Source organism: Macaca mulatta, chromosome 5 (genome assembly GCF_049350105.2).
Source record: "Macaca mulatta isolate MMU2019108-1 chromosome 5, T2T-MMU8v2.0, whole genome shotgun sequence".
Lineage (NCBI taxonomy): Eukaryota > Metazoa > Chordata > Mammalia > Primates > Cercopithecidae > Macaca > Macaca mulatta.
Window position 1 is genome coordinate 132492527 of NC_133410.1, and position 21754 is coordinate 132514280.

Sequence of the window (21754 nt, forward strand, 5' to 3'; positions counted from 1 at the left end):
TTAGTAACTCAAATGCATGGATCGTGTAGCTGGAGATACACCCGGGCCTCAGAATTAGCAAGAAAATATTTTGAAACAGTGTATTCAAATTCAAGATTCTTGCAGTACCAGTTTTCTGTCATTGTTATGCACTAAATTGTGTCCCCACCTCAAACCACATGTTGAAACCCTAACCCGCAATATGACTGTATTTGGAGGCAGGGCTGTCTAAGAGGTAATTAAGGTTAAATGAGATCATAAATGTAGGGCCCTAATTCAAAAGGACTGGTGTTCTTTTACGAAGAGGAAGAGACACCAGAGCTTTCTCTCTCTTTGTATGTGCACAGTGGAAAAGCCACTTGAGGTCATTGTGAGAAGTTGACTGTATATAAGCCAGGAGAAGCCTCACCAGAAACCAACCGTATTGGCACCTTGATCTTGGACTTCCAACTTCCATAATTGGAGAAATGGGTGGCTTAAACGATATTTCTGTTGTGGCTTAAACTACATTTCAGTTGTTTAAGCCACCAAGTCTGTAGTATTTTTATGGTATTTATTATAGTATTAAAGTATTATTATATTAAATTATTGTGGTATTTATTTTGATAGTATTTACCATGGAAGCTCCAGTAGACTGATACAGTCATCATTTGAAAAGAATGAGCATGGGATATACAAATGGATAGTAAGACAAAAGAAAGAAATAGGAACTCATCCAGGTAAAGTGGCATATAAAAAGTGGTCAATAATAATTATTATTATATAAGATAGATGAATAAGTCATATCAGACTAATGGTATGCCAGGGAGTAGAAGAAACATTTTAAACATAAAATCTTCCATGTTATTAGAAAAATTAAAGACAATGTTATTTTTGAAATGAGAGGTCATAGAAGAAAGAAAATGAAGGAGAGAAAGGTTGTGAAGGAAGGAAACTTACCAGAGAATTTGACAATTTTGGACCAAGTCAAACTATTTAAGTGTAAAGGACACAGACAGATAATCTCAGACACAAAAGAATGCTGTGAATAGAAGAACCAAGCATCGTTCTTGAAAAATATACATAATGAAATCTAAACAATATTGAACAAATTCCTTGACTTGAAATCAGAAAATGCCATCTCATTTGCAACATGTTTGGAATATTAAAACCCAACAACATATTTTTGGATACAAAGAAAACTTCAATAAATTCCATAAACTAGAAAGATTGTGTAATATGGTAATTGATGACAACACACTGAAACTAGAAATTTAGTATAAAATAAAATATTCAAATTCAAGACAAATAACAACAAAATCCCAACCACCTAGAGTTATCAACAATAATAGCAAAAAACAACTCAATCTTTAGCTCAAAGAGAAAAGTCAGAACTGAAATTGTGGAGCACTAGAAAATAACACTATTATAAAAATATTACATATTAGAACTTATATAGCTGAAACCATGCTCAGGAGAAAATGTATGTCCTTGACACCAAACAAAATGATCTTTTAACATAAAAAGTTAGGGAAAAACCAGAAAAATTATTTTTAAGAAAGTAGAAAGCTGGGCATGGTGGTACACACCTGTTGTCCCAGCTACTTAGCAGGATGAGGCAGGACAATCCCTTGAGCCCAGGAGTTCAGGTGCAGCCTGGGCAATATCGCAAGACCTTGTCTCTAAAAAAAAAAAAAAAAAAAAAAAGAGAAAAAAAGAAAAGAAAAGAAAAAGAAAGCAGAAATAAGGCTTCATAAAGATAACAGCAAAATTAATGTATTAGAATATAAGAAAACAATAGAACTAATAAGTAAGTGAAAGAACCCCCTGGTAACGCAGATAATCACTAGCTAACCTAATTTAACAAGAAAAAGGAGATAACATAAATACATGAAACGAAACCAAAATAAAAAACAATCAGATACAGAGGGGATTTCAAGAAATGTTTAGGAATTTTTTCATGAATGTATTTGAAAACCTGGATACATAGATGATTTTCCAGGAAAGTACATATCTTAGATGTAAAGGAAATCTCCAAACAGAATAATTACAAGGAAGAAAAGAAAAGGAAAATACATTGTGAAAGCACTACCCTTAAAAAGAAAGAAAGAAAAAAAAAAAGATCAAGACTGTGGAAGTATCAAAGCTCTTCCAATTGATTTTTTACAACATTACCACAACATTGAAACCAAATTCTGAAAAAAGAAAAATTCACACCTAGCTTACTAAACTGGAAACACCCCAACATTAAGTGACTGGCTATATAAGTTTGTACAATAGAATGTCATGCAGCTACTAAAATAAAAAAAAACAAAAAGAGCTATGTTTACGTTCATATGGAAAAAACTTTAAAATATATTATTAAATACAAATAAAGATTCAGAACAATGTATATATATGTACCAATTTGAATAAAAATATGAATACATTTATGAATTGGGAATTTGATGAAACTGTTGATGGTGGTGATTGACGTTAGGACTGGGAGGAAGAATCAGGTTTTATTGTATCTCTCTTTCTTACTTGATTTATAGACATGTATCTGTATTATTTTCCTTAAACAATTCATCAGATCCTTAGCGATAAAATAGTTTGCATAGTCAGTAAATTTCCCCCCAGCTATGTAACTGATCTAGAATTGTGTGCATGACGTGACATTTATCAATGTGTTTTCACAAGGTGGCATACCAAATAAGGCAGTTTTCCTTTCGTTCTTTTATTCGATGGAATTTCCAAGTGGAATCACTGCTTGATATTCTGTGGAAAACTTGACCTTTTATCCAGCTCATAGAATATGAAGAATACTAATACGGTTTCATCAGAATGCTTTTCCTTTTTTTTTTTTTTTTTTTGAGACGGAGCCTCACTCTGTCGCCTGGGCTGGACTGCAGTGGCGCGATCTCGGCTTACGGCAACCTCTGCCTCCTGGGTTCAGGTGATTCTCTTTCCTCAGCCTCTTGAGTAACTGGGATTACAGGCACCCGCCATGACACCTAGCAAATTTTTTGTATTTTTAGTAGAGATGGAGTGTCACCGTATTGGCCAGGCTGGTCTTGAACTCCTGACCTCATGATTCGCCCCCTCGGCCTCCCAAAGGGCTGGGATTAGAGACGTGAGCCTCTGTGTCCGGCCTGTCCTTTACTTTAAAAGAATATTAGTCATTTCATTTTCATCGTATATTTCCACTTTTCTTTTTTTTTTTAATGTATTTTTTATTTCAATAGGTTTTTAGGGAGCAGGTGGTGTTTGGTTACATGAATAAATTCTTTAGCCGTGATTTTTGAGATTTTGGTGCACCCATCACCAGGGCAGTTTATACTGTATCCAATGTCGTCTTATTTTCACTTTTCTCTTTAGCTTCATAAAAAGAGCATACTCTACTCTAGAACAAAACAGTATCAAGAAACGCAACTTTTTCCCCCACAATATGTCAGAATTTTTGGCCTTCCTTTGACATTCAAACAACACTTACAAAGTTTCTGAAAATCTTAGTTGTCTGGCAACTGAACAGTTTATGTTAACTTTTTAAGTGGGCATATTTGTTCAGGCTGATGGGTACTATATGAGATACATTTTAAAAAGTTTATAGAATGGGTCCAACTCTCTTGCACTATGCCGTGTGAGTAGAAACCATGTACAAATAATGGAATCTCTTTAGGGAGTTGATTTTGCTTTTTGTGAGGAAGGAGTGTTTTGAACTCTTGTTTGAGAATATCAGTGCCTGCAATGTGACAGGTGCTGTACTATGAGTTACCAGATTAAATGGTAAACAAGCAACAGGAATTCTCATAATGTAGAAAGTGAAAGAGACTAAGAAGTGAAGTGTGAGGTTGGGGACAAAATTTCATTATCAGTCAAGAATTTTGGAGACATATGTCACCAACGTGCTCCAAAACTGTATGCCTATTTTAGTGTATTTTAAAAGGAAGATTTGGATATATGATATCTGGGTGTTAAAATGTGTTCTACCTTGCTCTATTTGTTTAGCTGACACCAACTCCAGAACTCTGACATATATTACTTTTGAGTGTGACTGACCATTGTGGTATCTACAAAAGTGGTAAGAAAAGTGGAGAAATCTTTGTAGTTTCAGTCTGGGGATGCTTCCTTCATCCAGGAATGCCTTCCAGCATTCTTGAGTTCTGGCTAATGAGGTGCTAATGGGGTGTTATTACTGGCTACTAGACCAAGGCATCAGAGAGACAGGCTGGTAAACACCCTTTGAAGTATGTGCCTAATTCTTTGAAGTGTGTTTCTAATGGGAAGATAAGCACATTTCCTGTCTTAGAGATCCGAAGTTTTTTGTCCTAACCCTATGTTATCAATTCTAGGACACATTTGCTCTTTTTCAGGTAGTACTTAGTCAAGAAATTGAATTAGAGGAGTGGTTCCAGGGCTTGATCTTCTCATGTTGGATTTGGCTAATGGTGCCTCATATATGAAACCTGCTTAGTGATTTCCTTATATTCTGCCCCTAAGAGACAAATAGAAATATAGGTCAAACTAGGGGAATACAAGCCCAAATGTCTCTCTAAATAAATATATCCTCTTTGAGGAAATATATATATATATATATATCATATATCCTCTGACTTCTCTGAGAAAAGTTTATTTAGAGGGACATTTTCCTTTTTGACACTCTGTTTTCTCCAAAACTCTAATAAGGTAAAGTCAAAAACTGTCTCTTATTGGTCTCTTAATTCCAAGTTCCCAGTATAGTGGTTTGTACAGTGAGTACAGAATCTTTTAAGTAGTGCCCATGTATAATGTGGTGTAGATTAAAACTCTGATGCTCTACCACATGATTCTTAAAACCCAAAAGTTCTCAACTTAGCGGAAAGCCAGATATAGGACAATATAATACTTTCTAAGCCTTTTAGTGTTTAAATATTTACAACTCATTTACCTCAAATTACATTCAGTGGAGATTCCCCAGACCAAATTTTAGAGGGCCAGGGTCAGATGGGAAGGGGACAGAAGATTTTCTAGTTTCTAGGTATGGACTCAGATTACATTCTAATTCATTTAAGTGACAATTTATTTGTTAATACAACAAATGTATTTGCATCGATCCAATCAGCAAATATGTCTTGAATATAGTATTTTCCCCCTTATTAATGGAGTAAACTTTCCATGACCTGCAGTGGAGGCCTGAAGCTGTGGATAGTACTGAACCTTCTATATACTATGTTTTTTTTTTTCCTGTACATACAGACTTAAGATAATGTGTATAAATTAAGTGCAGTAGGAGATTAATAACAACAACTAATAATAAAATAGAACAATAATAAGATTATTCCATAATAAAAGTTAAGTAAATGTGATCTGTCTTGCTCGATATATCTTATTTCATGTAATATTTTCAGATTGCAGTTGACTATGGATAATTGAAACTGAGGAAAGTGAAATCTCAGATAAGAGAGGACTACTGTATTTTATTAAGGGAAACAATCTCTTCCCATAAATCAGACCTCAGCGAGTAGAATTAAAGGTAACACTTGAGGAGTTAGGGATCATCATGGCGATGGGAAGAAGGACTAGAATGCAGCTCTACACAGAGCAGCACATGGAGGCTTGCATTGTGAATTTTAGGTCCAGATTGACTGCAAGAACAAACCACCAATCCTGAGAGGACCCACAGACCCTCTGAAGGAAGCAGACTACTCCTGCAGGACCTGGGAGACACCCTGAATACTGTGAGTGCCCCACCTGTGGAAGTGGGAAAGGGAGACCATCCTCTCCTGAACACACACCCTCACTAGAGAAACTGAAATTCTGTTTGTGGGAGAAGTTTCCAATTTTACCTACAGTTGGGTCAATTTAGAGAACCAAGTGAAATACAGGGATAGAAGAAGCTGCAGAAAGGCCCTGGGAGCTCACTGGGTCCCCTAACATGCCATTCCTGCCTGGCACCACAGGGATCCATCAGGAGGGTGGCCAAAGGAGGAGGGGTTAAAACTAGACAGGGAGAAGGACTTCTCTAACTGAACTTTGAAACAATTTGAACAGGCAACAAGCCTGCTGTTCAGAACTCAGGGGAGGGCTGAAATTCAGTGTGAAGACTCCACAGGTGGGGGAAGTACCAAGACCTTTCTTTTGCAGCTGGGAGGCAGGTAGCCTGCAGCAAGTTTTCAAGCCCGTCTGGCCCTCTGCCTGGAAACAGACTTGGGGCTGTTGGGAAGGACTTGGTGGGAGTGAGACCAGCCCTTCCCTTTGTGTGGGAGCTGTCTGAGGCCTGTGACTGCCGGCTTTCCCCGAATTCCCTGACAACCTGCATGACTCAACAGAGGCAGCCATAATCCCCCTAGGTACACAACTCCAGTGACCTGACCTGGGAATCTCACTGCCATCCCCCACAGCAGCCGTAGCAAGACTTGCCCAAGGAGAGTCTGAGCCTAGCCACACCTAGCTCTGCCCCCACCCGATCGATGGTCCTTCCCTACCCACCCTGGAAGCAGAAGACAAAGGGCATATAATCTTGGCAACTCTAGGGCCCCGCCCACTGCCGGTTCCTCTCCACACTACTACAGCTGATGCTTTCTGGAGAGCACGACCTTCCGGCAGGAGGCCAACCAGCATAAAAATAGAGCATTAAATCACCAAAGCTGAGAACCCTCACAGAGTCCGTTGCACCCTGCTGCCATCTCCACTGGAACAGGCACTGGTATCCATAGATACCAGTGAGTCTGGTATCTTACTGAGAGACCCATAGACTGTTCACATCGCAGGACTCTGTGCAGACAACTCCCAGTACTAGCCCAGAGCCAGGCAGACTCACTGGGTGGATAGACCCAGAGGAGAGACAACAATCACTGCAGTTTGGCTCACAGGAAGCCACTTCCTTAGGAAAAGACGGAGGGTACTACATCAAGGGAACACCATGTGGGACAAAAGAATCTGAACCACAGCCCTCAGCCCTAGACCTTCCCTCTGACAGAGGCTACCCAAATGAGAAGGAACCGGAAAACCAATGCTGGTAATATGATAAACAAGGCTTTTTAACACTCCCCCAAAATCACAGTAGTTTACCGGCAGTGGATCCAAACCAAGGAAAAATCTCTGATTTATTTACCTGAAAAAGAAGTCAGGAGGTTAGTTATTAAGCTAATCAGGGAGGCAGCAGAGAAAGGCAAAGCCCAGTGCAAGGAAATCCAAAAAATGATACAAGAAGCAAAGGGAGAAATATTCAAGGAAATAGATAGCTTAAAGAAAAAAACAAAAAATTCAGGGGCCAGGCACGGTGGCTCACACCTGTAATCCCAGCACTTTGGGAGGCTGAGGCAGGTGGATCACAAGGTCAGGAGATTGAGACCATCCTGGCTAACATGGTGAAACCCTGTCTACTAAAAATACAAAAAATCACCCGGGTGTGGTGGCAGGTGCCTGTAGTCCCAGCTACTTGGGAGGATGAGGCAGGAGAATGGCGTGAACCTGGGAGGTGGAGCTTACTGTGAACAGAGATCATGTCACTGCACTGCAATCCAGCCTGGGCGACAGTGAGACTCCATCTAAAAAAAAAAAAAAAAAAATTAAAAATTCAGGAAACTTTGGACACACTTTAATAAATGCAAAATGCTCTGAAAAGTCTCAGCAATAGAATTGAACAAGTAGAGGAAAGAAATTCAGAGCTCAAAGACAAGGCCTCCAAATTAACCCAATGCAACAGAGACAAAGAAAAAGGAATAAGAAAGTATGAACAAAGGTTCCAAGATGTCTGGGATTATGTTAAACAACCAAACCTAAGAATAATTGGTGTTCCTGAGGAAGAAGAGAAATCTAAAAGCTTGTAAAACATACTTGGGGAAATAATAGGGGGAAACTTCCCTGGCTTTGCTAGAGACCTAGACATGCAAATACAAGGAGCACAAAGAACACATGGTAAATTCATCGCAAAAAGATCATCACCTAGGCACATCGTCATCAGGTTATCCAAAGTTAAGATGAAGGAAAGAATTTTAAGATCTGTGAGACAAAAGCACCAGGTAACCTATAAAGGAAAACCTATCAGATTAACAGTGGGTTTCTCAGCTGAATCCCTACAAGCCAGAAAGGATTGGGGCCCTATCTTCAGCCTCCTCAAACAAAACAATAATCAGCCAAGAATTTTGTATCCAGTGAATATAAGCATCATATATGAAGGAAAGATACAGTCTTTTTCAGACAAACAAACGCTGAGAGAATTTGCTATTACCAAGCCACTACTACAAGAACTGATAAAAGGAGCTCTAAATTTTGAAACAAATCCTGGAAACACATCAAAACAGAACCCCTTTAAAGCAAAAATCACACAGGACCTATAAAACAAAAATACATTTTAAAAAGCAAAAGCAAAAAACAAAAAAACCCAAAGCACACAGGCAACAAAGAGCATGATGAATGCAATGGTATCTCACATTTCAATACTAACATTGAATGTAAATGGCCTAAATGCTCCCCTTAAAAGACACAGAACTGCAGAATGGATAAGAACTCACCAACCAAGTATCTGCTGCCTTCAGGAGACTCGCCTAACACGTAAGGACTCACATAAACTAAAAGTTAAGGGGTAGAAAAAGGCATTTCCTGCAAATGGGCACCAAAAAATGAGCAGGGGTAGCTATTCTTATTCAGACAAAACAAACTTTAAAGCAACAGCAGTTAAAAGAGACAAAGAGAGACATTATAAAATGGTAAAAGGCCTGTTCAATAGGAAAATATCACAATCCAAACATATAATGCACCTAACACTGAAGCTCCCAAATTAATAAAACAATTACTAATAGACCCAAGAAATGAGATAGACAGCAACACAATAATAGTGGGGGACTTGAATACTCTACTGACAGCACTAGACAGGTCATCAAGACAGAAAGTCAACAAAGAAGCAATGGATTTAAACTATACCTCAGAATGAATGGATTTAACAGATGTATACAGAACATTTTTTTTTTTTTTTTTTTTTTTTTTTTGAGATGGAGTCTAGCTCAAATGCCCAGGCTGGAGTGCAGTGGCACACTTTCAGCTCACTGCCACCTCCATCTCCTGGGTTCAAGTGATTCTCCTGCCTCAGCCTCCTGAGTAGATGGGACTACAGGCACCCGCCACCATGCCCAGCTAATTTTTGTATTTTTAGTAGAGACAGGGTTTCACTGTGTTGGCCAGGCTGGTCTCAAACTCCTGATCTCATGATCCACCTGCCTCGGCTTCCCAACGTGCTGGGATTACAAGCATGAGCCACCTCACCCGGCTATATACAGAAAATTTTATCCAAAAACCACAGAATACACATTCTATTCAAAAGCACATGGAACTTTCTGCAAGATAGACCACATGATAGGCCATAAAACAAGCCTCAATAAATTTAAGAAAATTTAAATTATATCAAGCACTCTCTCAGACCACAGTGGAGTAAAACTGGAAATCAGCACCAAATGGAATCTTCAAAACCATGCAAATACATGGAAACTATATAACCTGCTCTTGAATGAGCATTTGGTCAAAAACAAAATAACGTTGGAAATTAAATCATTTTTCAACTGAATGACAATAATGACACAACCTACCAAAACCTCTGGGATACAGCAAAGGCAATGCTAAGGGAAAAGTCCATACCTCTAAATGCCCACATCAAAAGGACTGAAAGAGCACAAACTGACCTTCTAAGGTCACACCTCAAGGAACTAGAGAAAGAAGAACAAACCCAAACCCATCAGAAAAAAAGGAAATAACAAAAATCAGAGCAGAACTAAATGAAATTGAAACATAAAAAACAATAAAAATGATAAATGAAACAAAAGCCCGGTTCTTTGAAAAGATAAATAAAATTGATAGACCATTAGCAAGGTTAACCAAGAAAAGAAGAGAGAAAATCCAAATAACTTCGGTAAGAAACAAAACAGGAAATATTGGAACTGATACCACAGAAATACAAAAGATGATTCCAGGCTACTATGAACACTTTTACGCACACAAACTAGAAAACCTAGAAGAGATGGATCAATTCTTGGAAAAATACAACCCTCCTAGCTTAAATTAGAAAGAATTAGATATCCTGAACAGACCAGTAACAAGCAGTGAGATTGAAATGCTAATTAAAAAATTACCAACAAAAAAAGTCCAGGATCAGATGGATTCACAGCAGAATTCTACCAGATAGCCAAAGAATTGGTACCAAAACTTTTAACACTATTCCATAAGACAGAGAAAGAAGGAATCCTCCCTAATTAATTCTATGAAGCCAGTATCACCTTAATACCTAAACCAGGAAAGGACATAACCGAAAAAGAAAACTACAGATCAATATACTTGATGAAAGTAGATGCTAAAATCCTTAACAAAATACTAGCTAACTGAATCTAACAACATATCAAAAAGATAATCCACCACGATCAAGTGGGTTTCATACCAGGGAAGCAGGGATGGTTTAAAAGATGCAAGTCAATAAATGTGATACATCACATAAACAGAATTAAAAACAAAAATCACATGATCGGAATGTTGGCAAGATGACCGAAAAGGAAAAGCTCCAGTCTGCAGCTCCCAGCGAGACCAATGCAGAAGGCAGGTGATTTCTGCATTTCCAACTGAGGTCCCTGGTTCATCACGTTGGGACTGGTTAGACAGTGGGTGCAGCCCATGGAGAGCAGGTAGAAGCAGGATAGGGCATTGCCTCACCCAGGAAGTGCAAGGGGGTGGGGAACTCCCTCCCCTAGCCAAGGGAAGCCATGAGGGACTGTGCTGTGAGGGACTGTGCTATCTGGCCCAGATACTATGCTTTTCCCACAGTTTTCACAACCCACAGACCAGGAGATTCCCTTGGGTGCCTACACCACAAGGGCCCTGGGTTTCAAGCACAAAACTGGGTGGCCGTTTGGGCAGACACTGAGGTAGCTGCAGGCATTATTTTTCTTACCCTAGTGGCACCTGGAACCCCAGCGAGACAAAACTGCTCACTCCTCTGGAAAGGGGGCTGAAGCCAGGGAGCCAAGTGGTCTAACTTAGTGGATCCCACTACCATGGAACCCAGCAAGCTAAGATCCACTGGCTTGAAATTCTTGTTGCCAGCACAGCAGTCTGAAGTCAACCTGGGATGCTCCAGCTTGGTGGGGGGAGGGGCATCTGCCACTACTGAGGCTTGAGTAGGCGTTTTCCCCTCACAACGTAAACAAAGCTGCGTGGGAAGTTCGAACTGGGCAGAACCCACTATGGTGTGGCAAAGTCACTGTAGCCAGTCTGCCTTCCTACATTCGTCCTCTCTGGGCAGCCATCCCTGAAAGAAAGGCAGCACCCCTAGTCAGGGGCTTATAGATAAAACTCCCATCTCCTTGGAACAGAGTGCCTGGGGGAAGTGGCGGCTGTGGGTGCAACTTCAGCAGACTTAAATGTTCCTGCCTGCTGGCTTGGAAGAGAGCAGTAGATGTCCCAGCAGAGCACTTGAGAGACGCGTCCCAGCAGGGATTGACAAATGACAAACACCACATAAAGGAGAGCTCCAGCTGGCATCTGGCCAGTGCCCCTGTGGGACAAAGTTTCCAGAGGAAGGAACAGGCAGCAATCTTTGCTGTTCTGCAGCCTCTGCTGGTGATACCCAGGCAAAGAGGGTCTGGAGTGGACTTTCAGCAAACTCCAGCAGACCTGCAGAAGAGGGGCCTGACTGTTAGAAGGAAAACCAAGAAAAAGAAAGTAATAACATCAACATCAACAAAAAGGACTCCCATGCAAAAATCCCATCCAAAGGTCATCAGCATCAAAGATCAAAGGTACATAAATCTATGAAGATGAGGAAAACCCAGTGCAAAAAGACTGAAAATTCCCAAAACCAGAATGCCTCTTCTCCTCCAAAGGATCACATTCCTCACCAGCAAGGGAACAAAACTGGACGGAGAATGAGTGTGATGAACTGACAGAAGTAGGCTTCAGAAGGTGGGTAATAACAAACTCCTCTGAGCTAGAAGAGCATGTTCTAACCCAGTGCGAGGAAGGTAAGAACCTTGATGAAAGGTTACAGGAACTGCTGACTAGAATAACTAGTTTAGAGAAGAACATAAATGACCTGATAGAGCTGAAAAACACATCATGAGAACTTCTTGAAGCATACACAAATATCAGTAGCCAAACTGACCAAGTGGACGAAAGGATATGAGAGATTGAAGATGAACTTAATGAAATAAAGGGTGAAGACAAGATTAGAGAAAACAAAATGAAAAGGAACAAACAAAGCCTCCAAGAAATATGGGACTATGTGAAAAGACCAAACATACGTTTGATTGGTGTAACTGAAAGTGATGGGGAGAATGGAACCAAGTTGGAAAACACACTTCAGTATATTATCCAGGAGAACTTCCCTAACCTAGCAAGATAGGCCAACATTCAAATTCAGGAAATACAGAGAACACCACTAAGATACTCCACAAGAAGTGCAACACCAAGACACAGAATTGTTAGATTCACAAAGGTTGAAATGAAGGAAAAAATGTTAAGGGCAGCCACAGAGAAACGTCAGGTTACCCACAAAGGGAAGCCCATCAGACTGACAGCAGATCTCTCTGCAGAGAGTTGGGGCCAATATTCAACATTCTTAAAGAAAAGCATTTTCAACTCATAATTTCATATCCAGCCTAGTTAAGCTTCATAAGTGAAGGAGAAATAAAACCCTTTACAGACAGGCAAATGCTGAGAGATTCTGTCACCACCAGGCCTGCCTTATAAGAGCTCCTGAAGGAAGCACTAAATATGGAAGGGAAAACTGGTACCAACCACTGCAATAACACACCAATATCTAAAGACCGTCGACACTTTGAAGAAACTACATCAACTTACGGGCAAAATAACCAGCTAGCATCATAATGACGGGATCAAATTCACACATAACAATATTAACCTTAAATGTAAAGGGGCTAAATGCTCCAATTAAAAGACACAGGGCAAATTGGATAAAGAGTCAAGACCCATCAGTGTGCTGTATTCAGGAGACCCATCTCACGTGCAAAGACACACATAGGCTCAAAATAAAGGGATGGAGGAATATTTACCAAAGCAAATGGATAGGAAAAAAAAAAAAAAAAAAACAAAAAACCAAAAAACCCAGGTGTTACAATCCTAGACTCTGATAAAACAGACTTTAAACCAACAAAGATCAGAAAAGATAAGGGTATTACATAATGGTAAAGGGATCAATGCAACAAGAAGAGCTAACTATCCTAAATCTATATGCACTCAAAGAGGAGCACCCAGATTCATAAAGCAAGTTCTTGGAGACCTATAAAGAGACCTAGACTCCCACACAATAATAGCAGGTTACTTTAACACCCCACTGTCAGTGTTAGATCAATGAGACAGAAAATTAACAAGGTTATTCAGGACTTGAACTCAGCTCTGGACCAAGCAGACCCTAATAGACATTTACAAAAGTCTCCACCACAAATCAACAGAATATACATTCTTCTCAGCATCACATAGCAGTTATTCTAAAAATTCATCACATAATTGGAAGTAAAACACTCCTCAGCAAATGCAAAAGAATGGAAATCATGACAAACACTCTCTTAGATCACAGTGCAATCAATTAGAACTCAGGATTTAGAAACTCACTCAAAACTGCACAACTACATGGAAACTGAACAACCTGCTCCTGAATGACTACTGGGTAAATAATGAAATTAAGGCAGAAATAACTAAGTTCTTTGAAACCAATGAGAACAAAGACACATCTCAAAATCTCTGGTACACAGCTAAAGCAGTGTTTAGAGGTACATTTATAGCACTACATGCCCACATGAGAAAGCAGGAAAGATCTAAAATCAACACCCTAACATCAAAATTAAAAGAACTAGAGAAGCAAGAGCAAACAAATTCAAAAGCTAGCAGAAGACAAGAAATGACTAGGATCAGAGCAGAACTAAAGGAGATAGAGACATGAAAAACCCTTCAAAAAAATCAATGAATCCAGGAGACAGTTTTTTGAAAAGATTAACAAAATAGATAGACAACTACTCAGACTAATAGAAAAGCGAGAAGAATCTAATAGACACAATAAAAAATGATAAAGGGGAAATTGCCACTAATCCCACAGAAATACAAACTACCATCAGAGAATACTATAAATACCTCTATGCAAATAAACTAGAAAATCTAGAAGAAATGGATAAATTCCTGGTACACATACACGCTCCCAAGACTAAACCAGGAAGAAGCTGAATCTCTGAATAGACCAATAACAGGTTCTGAAATTGAGGCAGTAATTAATAGCCTACTAACCAAAAAAAGCCCAGGACCACAAGTATTCACAGGATAATTCTACCAGAGGTGCAAAGAGGAGCTGGTACCATTCCTTCTGAAACGATTCCAAACAACAGAAAAAGAGGGACTCCTCCCTAACTCATTTTATGAGGCCAGCATCATCCTGATACCAAGACCTGTCAGACACACAACAACAAAAAAAAAAAAAAAAGAAAGAAAAAGAAAAATTCAGACCAATATCCCTGATGAACATCAATGTGAAAATGCTCAATAAAATACTGGCAAACCAAATCCAGCAGCACATCAAAGAGCTTATCCACCACAATCAAGTCAGCTTCATCCCTGGATGCAATCCTGGTTCAACATACACAAATCAATAGATGTAATCCATCATATAAACAGAACCAATGACAAAAATCACAGGAGTATCTCAATAGATGCAGAAAAGGCCTTTGATAAAATTCAACAACCTTAACGCTAAAAACACTCAAGAAACTAGGTGCTGATGGAACATATCTCAAAATAATAAGAGCTATTTATGACAAACCCTCAGCCAATATCATACTGAATGAGCAAAATCTGGAAGCATTCCCTTTGAAAACCAGCACAAGACAAGGATGCCCTCTCTCACCACTCCTATTCAACATGGTATTGGAAGTTCTGGCCAGGGCAATCAGGCAAGTGAAAGAAATCAAGGGTATTTGAATAGGAAGAGAGGAAGTCAAATTATCTCTGTTTGCAGATATGATTGTATATTTAGAAAACCCCATCATCTCATCCCAAAAACTCCTTGAGCTGATAAGCAACTTCAGCAAATTTCAGGATACAAAATCAATGAGCAAAAATCACAAGCATTTCTATACACCAATAATAGACAAACAGAAAACCAAATCATAAGTGAACTCCCATTCATAATTGCTGCAAAGAGAAGAAAATACTTAGGAATACAACTTACAAGACATGTGAAGGACCTCTTCAAGGAGAACTACAAAACACTGCTCAAGGAAATCAGAGAGGACACAAACAAATGTAAAAACATTCCATGCTCATGGATAGGAGAATCAATATCGTGAAAATGGCCATACTGCCCAAAGTTATTAAGAGATTCAATTCTATTCCCATCAAGTTACCGTTGACTGTCTTCACAGCATTAGAAAAAACTGCTTTAAATTTCATATGGAACCAAAAAAGAGCCTGTATAGCCAAGACAATCCTAAGCAAAAAGAACAAAGCTGGAGGCATCACACTACCTGACTTCAAACTGTACTACAAGACTACAGTACCCAAAACAGCATGGTACTTGTACCAAAGCAGATATATAGACCAATGGAACAGAGCAGAGGCCTCAGAAATAACACCACACGTCTACAATCTGATCTTTGAACAAACCTGATAAAAACAAGCTATGGGGAAGGATTCCCTATTTAATAAATGGTGTTGGGAAAACTGGCTAGCCACATGCAGAAAACTGAAACCGGACTCCTTCCTTACACCTTATACAAAAATTAACACAAGATGGATTAAAGACTTAAACCTAAGACCCCCCCAAACCATAAAAACCCTAGCAGAAAACCTAGGCAAAACCATTCAGGACATAGGCATGGGCAAAGACTTCATGACTAAAACACCAAAGCAAGTACAAGAAGGTCCAAAATTGACAAATGGGTTCTAATTAAACTAAAGAGATTCTGCACAGCAAAAGAAACTATCATCAGAGTGAACTGGCAATGTACAGAATGGGAGAAAATTTTTGCAATCTATCCATCTGACAAATGGCTAATATCCAGAATCTACAAGGATCTTAAATTTAGAGGAAAAAACAAACAACTCAATCAAAAAGCGGGTAAAGGATATGAACAGACACTTTTCAAAAGAAGACATTTATGCAGCTAAGAAGCACATGAAAAAGAAGCTCATCATCACTGGTCATTAGAGAAATGCAAATCAAAACCACAATGAGATACCATTTCACACCAGTTAGAATGGCAATTGTTAAAAAGTCAGGAAAAAACAGATGCTGGAGATGTTGTGGAGAAATAGGAACACTTTTACACTGTTGGTGGGAGTATAAATTAGTTCAACCATTGTTGAAAGAGTGTGGCAATTCCTCAAGGATCTAGAACCAGAAATACCATTTGACCCAGCAATCCCATTACTGGGTATACATCCAAAGGATTATAAATAATTTTACTATAAAGACACATGCACACATATCTTTATTGCAGCATTATTCGCAATAGCAAGGTTTGGAACCAACCAATCCACAAGCCCATTGATGTTAGACTGGATAAAGAAAATGAGGCACATATACACTGTGGAATACTATGCAGCCATAAAAGAGGATGAGTTCATGTCCTTTGCAGGGACATTGATGATGCTGGAAATCATCATTCTCCGCAAACTAACAGAGGAACAGAAAACCAAACACTGCATGTTCTCACTCATAAATGGGAGTTGAACAATGAGTACCCATGGACACAGGGAGGGGAACATTACACACTGGGGCCTGTTGGGGGTTGGGGGCAAGGGGAGGGATAGCATTAGGAGAAATAGCTAATGTAGATGACAGGTTGATGGGTGCAGCAAACAATCATGGCACATGTATACCTATGTAACAAACCTGCATGTTCTGCACATGTATCCCAGAAGTTAAAATGTGATTAAAAACAATCAAACTAAAGGAAACAGAACAAAAACAAACCAACAGTAAGAATAACAAAAATGACATGATCATCTCAATAGATATAGAAAAAACATTAGATAAAATTCAACTTCCCTTTATGATTAAAACTCTCAGCAAAATTGGCATACAGGTGACATTCCTTAATGTAACAAAAGCCATCTATGACAAACTCACAGCCAGCATAATATGTAATGGGGAAAAACTGAAAGCATTCCCTCTGAGAACTGGAACAAGACAGATGCCCACTCTCACTACTCCTCTTCAACATAGCACTGGAAGTCCTAGCCAGAACAATCAGACAAGAGAAAGAAATAAAAGGCGTACAAATCAGTAAAGAGGAAGTCAAAGTGTCACTGTTTGCTGACGATATGATTGTTTATCTTGAAAATCTTAAAGACTTCTCCAGAAAGCTCCTAGAAGTGATAAAATAATTCAGCAAAGTTTTCTGATACAGATTAATGTACACATATCAGTAGGTCTTCTGTGCACCAATAGCAACCAAGCTGAGAATGAAATCAAGAACTCAACCCCTTTTACAATAGCTGCAAAAACCAACCAACCAACCAACCAACCAACCAACCAACCAACCAACCAAACAAACAAACAGACACACTAACTAACTAACTAACTAACTAACTTAGAAATATACCTAACCAAGGAATTGAAAGACGTCTACAAGGAAAACTACAACACACTGCTGTAAGAAAGATGACACAAACAAATGGAAACACATTCCATGCTCATGAATGGGTAGAGTCAATATTGTGAAAATGACCATACTGGCAAAAACTATCTACAAATTCAATGCAATCTCGATCAAAAGACCACCACCATTCTTCACAAAATTAGAAAAAACAATTCTGAGATTCATATGGAACCAAAAAAGAGCCCGTATAGCCAAAGCAAGACTAAACAAAAAGAGCAAATCTGGCAGTATCACACTACCTGATTTCAGACTGTACTATAAAGCCATAGTCACCAAAACCGTATGGTACTGGTATAAAAATAGCACATAGACCAATGGAACAGAACAGAGAACCCAGAAATAAGCCCAAATACCTACAGCCAGCTGATTTTCGACAAAGCAAATGAAAACATAAAGTGGGGAAAGGGCACCCTTTTCAACAAATGGTGCGGGGACAATTGGCAAGCCACATGTAGAAGAATGAAACTGAATCCTCATCTCTTATACGAAAATCAACTCAAGATGGATTAAAGACTTAAACCTAAGACCTGAAACTATAAAAGTTCTAGAAGATAACATTGGAAAAACTCTCCTAGACATTGGCTTAGGCAAGGATTTCGTGACCAGGAACCCAAAAGCAAATGCAATAAAAACAAAGATAAATATCTGGGTCCTAATTAAACTAAAGTGCTTTTGCACGGCTGAAGGAACAGTCAGCGGAGTAAACAGACAACCCGCAGGGTGGGAGAAAATCTTCACAATCTATACATCTGACAAGGGACTATATTCAGAATCTACAAATAATTCAAACAAATCAGTAAGAAAAAACAAACAACCCTATCAAAAAGTGGGCTAAGGACATGAATAGACAGTTCTCAAAAGAAGATATACAAATAGTCAACAAACATATGAAAAACTACTCAACATCACTAATGAACAGGGAAATGCAAATGAAAACCACAATGAGATACCATGTTACTCCTGCAAGAATGGCCATTATCAAAAAATCAAAAAAACAGTAGATGTTGGCATGGATTTGGTAATCAGGGAACACTTCTACATTGCTGGTACAGCCAGCAGTGTACTGTACACTAGTACAGCCACTATGGAAAAGAGTGTGAAGATTCCTTAAAAAACTAAAAGTAGAACTACCATTTGATAGTTGCATTAAATCAGCATTTGATCCAGCAATCCCACTACTGGGTATCTATGCAGAAGAAAAGAAGTCATTATGTGAAAAAGATACTTGCACATGCATGTTTAGAGAGGCACAATTCACAACTGCAAAAACGTGGAACTAACCTGAATGCCCATCAATCAATGAGTGGATAAAGAAACTGCGGTGTATATATACGATGGAATACTACGCAACCATACAAAGGAATGAATTAACAGCATTTTCCGTGACCTGGTTGAGATTGGAGACAATTATTCTAAGTGAAGTAACTCAGGAATGGAAAACCAAACATCGTATGTTCTCACTGACATGTGGGAGCTAAGCTATAAGAATGCAAAGGCATAAGAATGATACAATGGACTTAGGGTACTTGGGTGGAAGAGTGGGATGAGGACGAGGGATAAAAGACTACAAATATGGTGCAGTGTATACAGCTTGGGTGATGGGTGCACCAAAATCTCACAAATCACTACTAAAGAACTTACTCATGTAACCAAATATCACCTGTACTCCAATAACTTATAGAAAAATAAAAGTAAATAAATGAATAAAATTACATTAAAAAAGGTAATGCTTGAATATTTACTTTTTAAGTATCTTGTTTTTAAAAATAGACTTCATTTTTCAGAGCAGTTTTAGATTCACAGCAAAATTGGACAGAGGTATAGAGATTTCCCATATCTCCCTCCCCTCACATTTATACAGCCTTCCCCACTATCAAAATCCTGCACCAGAGTGGTACATTTGTTAATTAATGAATTTACATTGACACACTGTACACATTATTGTATTAGGGTAATTGCGTCTCCATAGAATGAGTTAGGAAGTTCTTGCTCTGCTTCTATTTTCTGAAAGACATTGTAGAAAATTGATATAATTTCTTCCTTAAATGTTTGGTAGAATTCACCTGTGAATCTATCATGCCCAAGTGATTTCTGTTTTGAAGGCTATTAATTACTGATTCAGTTTCTTTAACGTAGTGCTGTTTAAATTATGTATTTCTCCTTGTGTGACCTGTGGTAGATTGTGTTTTTTAAGGAATTGGTTCATTTCATCTAGGTTACAAAATTTGTGAGCAAAGAGTTGTTTAAAATATTCCTTTATTTTCTTTTTAATGTTCATGAGATCTGTAATGATGTCCCTCTTTTGTTTCTCATGTTAGTAACTTGTGTCTTCTCTCTGTTTTTCTTAGCCTGTCTAGAGGCTCATTAATTTATTGCTGTTTTCAAATAGCTAGCTCTTGGTTTCATTTATTTCTCTATTTCCTTTTGTAAGTTTCCTTGATTTATGCTTTAATTTCTTGTTTCGTTTTTTTGTGCTTACTTGTGATTTAATATGCTCTTCCCTGCCCCCAACCCCCCTGTTTCCTAAGGTAGAAGTTTAGATGATCAATTTTAGATCTTTCTTTTTTCTAATACATGCATTCAGTGCTATAAATTTTCTCTAAGAACTGCTTTCACTGTATCCCACAAATTTTGTTGTGTTTTCATTTTTATTCAGTTCAAAATATTTTTAAAATTTTCTTGAGATTTCTTTTTGCTCTCTGTGTTATTTAGAAATGTGTTGTTTAATCTCCAACTGTTTTGAGATTTTCCAGTTATCTTTCTATTGAATGTTTATTTTAGTCTAAGATAAAATCATCTTGAATTCTTTTCTCTACTTTTCCAATGTATCTTTGTGTGGGGAGCAGGATGTTGTCATAAATTTTCTCAACCAACTTCTGGATGAATCAATTTGAATTGCTAATGGATAACATTTACTTAATAAGCTTCAATCACCTTATTTTTTTCTGCCTCAAACAGCTCTACCTTTATTATGCTCAGTGTAACTTTTTTATAAGGAGGGAGATTTCCTTTTTAAAATATATATATTTTTTATTTTAGATTCAGGGGGTACATGTGCAGATTTATTACATGGGTATATTGTGTGATGCTTAGGTTTGGGCTTCTAATGATCCTCTCACCCAAATAGTGAACATAAAACCTGATAGGTACTTTTTCAACCCCTGTTTCCACCACTCTTCCATTATGGAGTCCTCAGTGTCTATTGTTCCCATCTTTGTGTGTGGATGTACCCAAAGGTTAGCTCCCACTTATAAGTGAAAACATGGGGTATTTCATTAGCTGTTTCTGCATTAATTCATTTATGATAATGGCCTCCAGCTGCATCCAAGTTTCTGCAAAAAACATGATTCTGTTCTTCTTTGTGGTTGTGTAGTATTCCATGGTGTATAGGTACCATATTTTCTTTATCCAGTTCACTATTGATGGGAACCGAGGTTGATTCCTTGTCTTTGCTATTTTGAATAGTTGTGTAAGGAACATACAACTGCATGTGTCTTTTTGATAGAACAATTTATTTTCCTTTGAGTATATACACAGAAATGGGATTGCTGGGTCAAATGGTAATTCTATTTTTAATTCTTTGAGAAAACTCCAACCTGCTTTCCACCAGGGCTGAACTAATTTGCATTCCCACCAACAGTGTATAAGCATTCCCTCTCTGCAACTTCACCAACATCTGTGATTTTTTGACTTTTTTATAATAGCCATTCTGACTGGTGTGAGATGGTGTTCATGGTGGGTTTGATTTGCATTTATTTATCTGATGATTAATGATGATGAGCATTTTTTCATATATTTGTTAGCCTCTTGTATGTCTTCTTTTGAGAAGTGTCTACTTTTTAATAGTGTTATTTGTTTTTTTCTTGTTGATTTAAGTTTCTTATAGATCCTGGATATTAAACCTTTGTCAGATGCATAATTTGCAAATATTTTCTCCCATTCTGTAGGTTGTCTCTTTACTCTGTTGATGGTTTCTTTTGCTGTGCAGAAGCTCTTTAGTTTAATTAAGTCCCATTTGTCTATTTTTTTCTTTTGTTGCATTTGCTTTTGGAGTCTTCATCATAAATTCTTTGCCTAGGACAATGTCTAAAAGAGTATTTCCTAGCTTTTCTTCTAGGATTATTATAGTTGAAGGTCTTAGATTTAAGTCTTTAATCCATCCTGACTTAATTTTTGTATATGGTAACAGA

The 21754-nt window shown here is 38.2% G+C and overlaps 1 long non-coding RNA gene across 5 annotated transcripts in view; it reads left to right on the forward strand.

The window, feature by feature from the left end:
* LOC106998488 (uncharacterized) overlaps positions 1–21754 on the forward strand; it is a 397362-nt gene that overhangs the window by 157103 nt on the left and 218505 nt on the right. For all 5 annotated transcript variants that reach the window (XR_013417556.1, XR_013417553.1, XR_013417557.1 and 2 more), the window contains one exon: positions 5551–5654. This is a non-coding gene — a long non-coding RNA (uncharacterized LOC106998488). The remainder of the gene's footprint in view (positions 1–5550; positions 5655–21754) is intronic.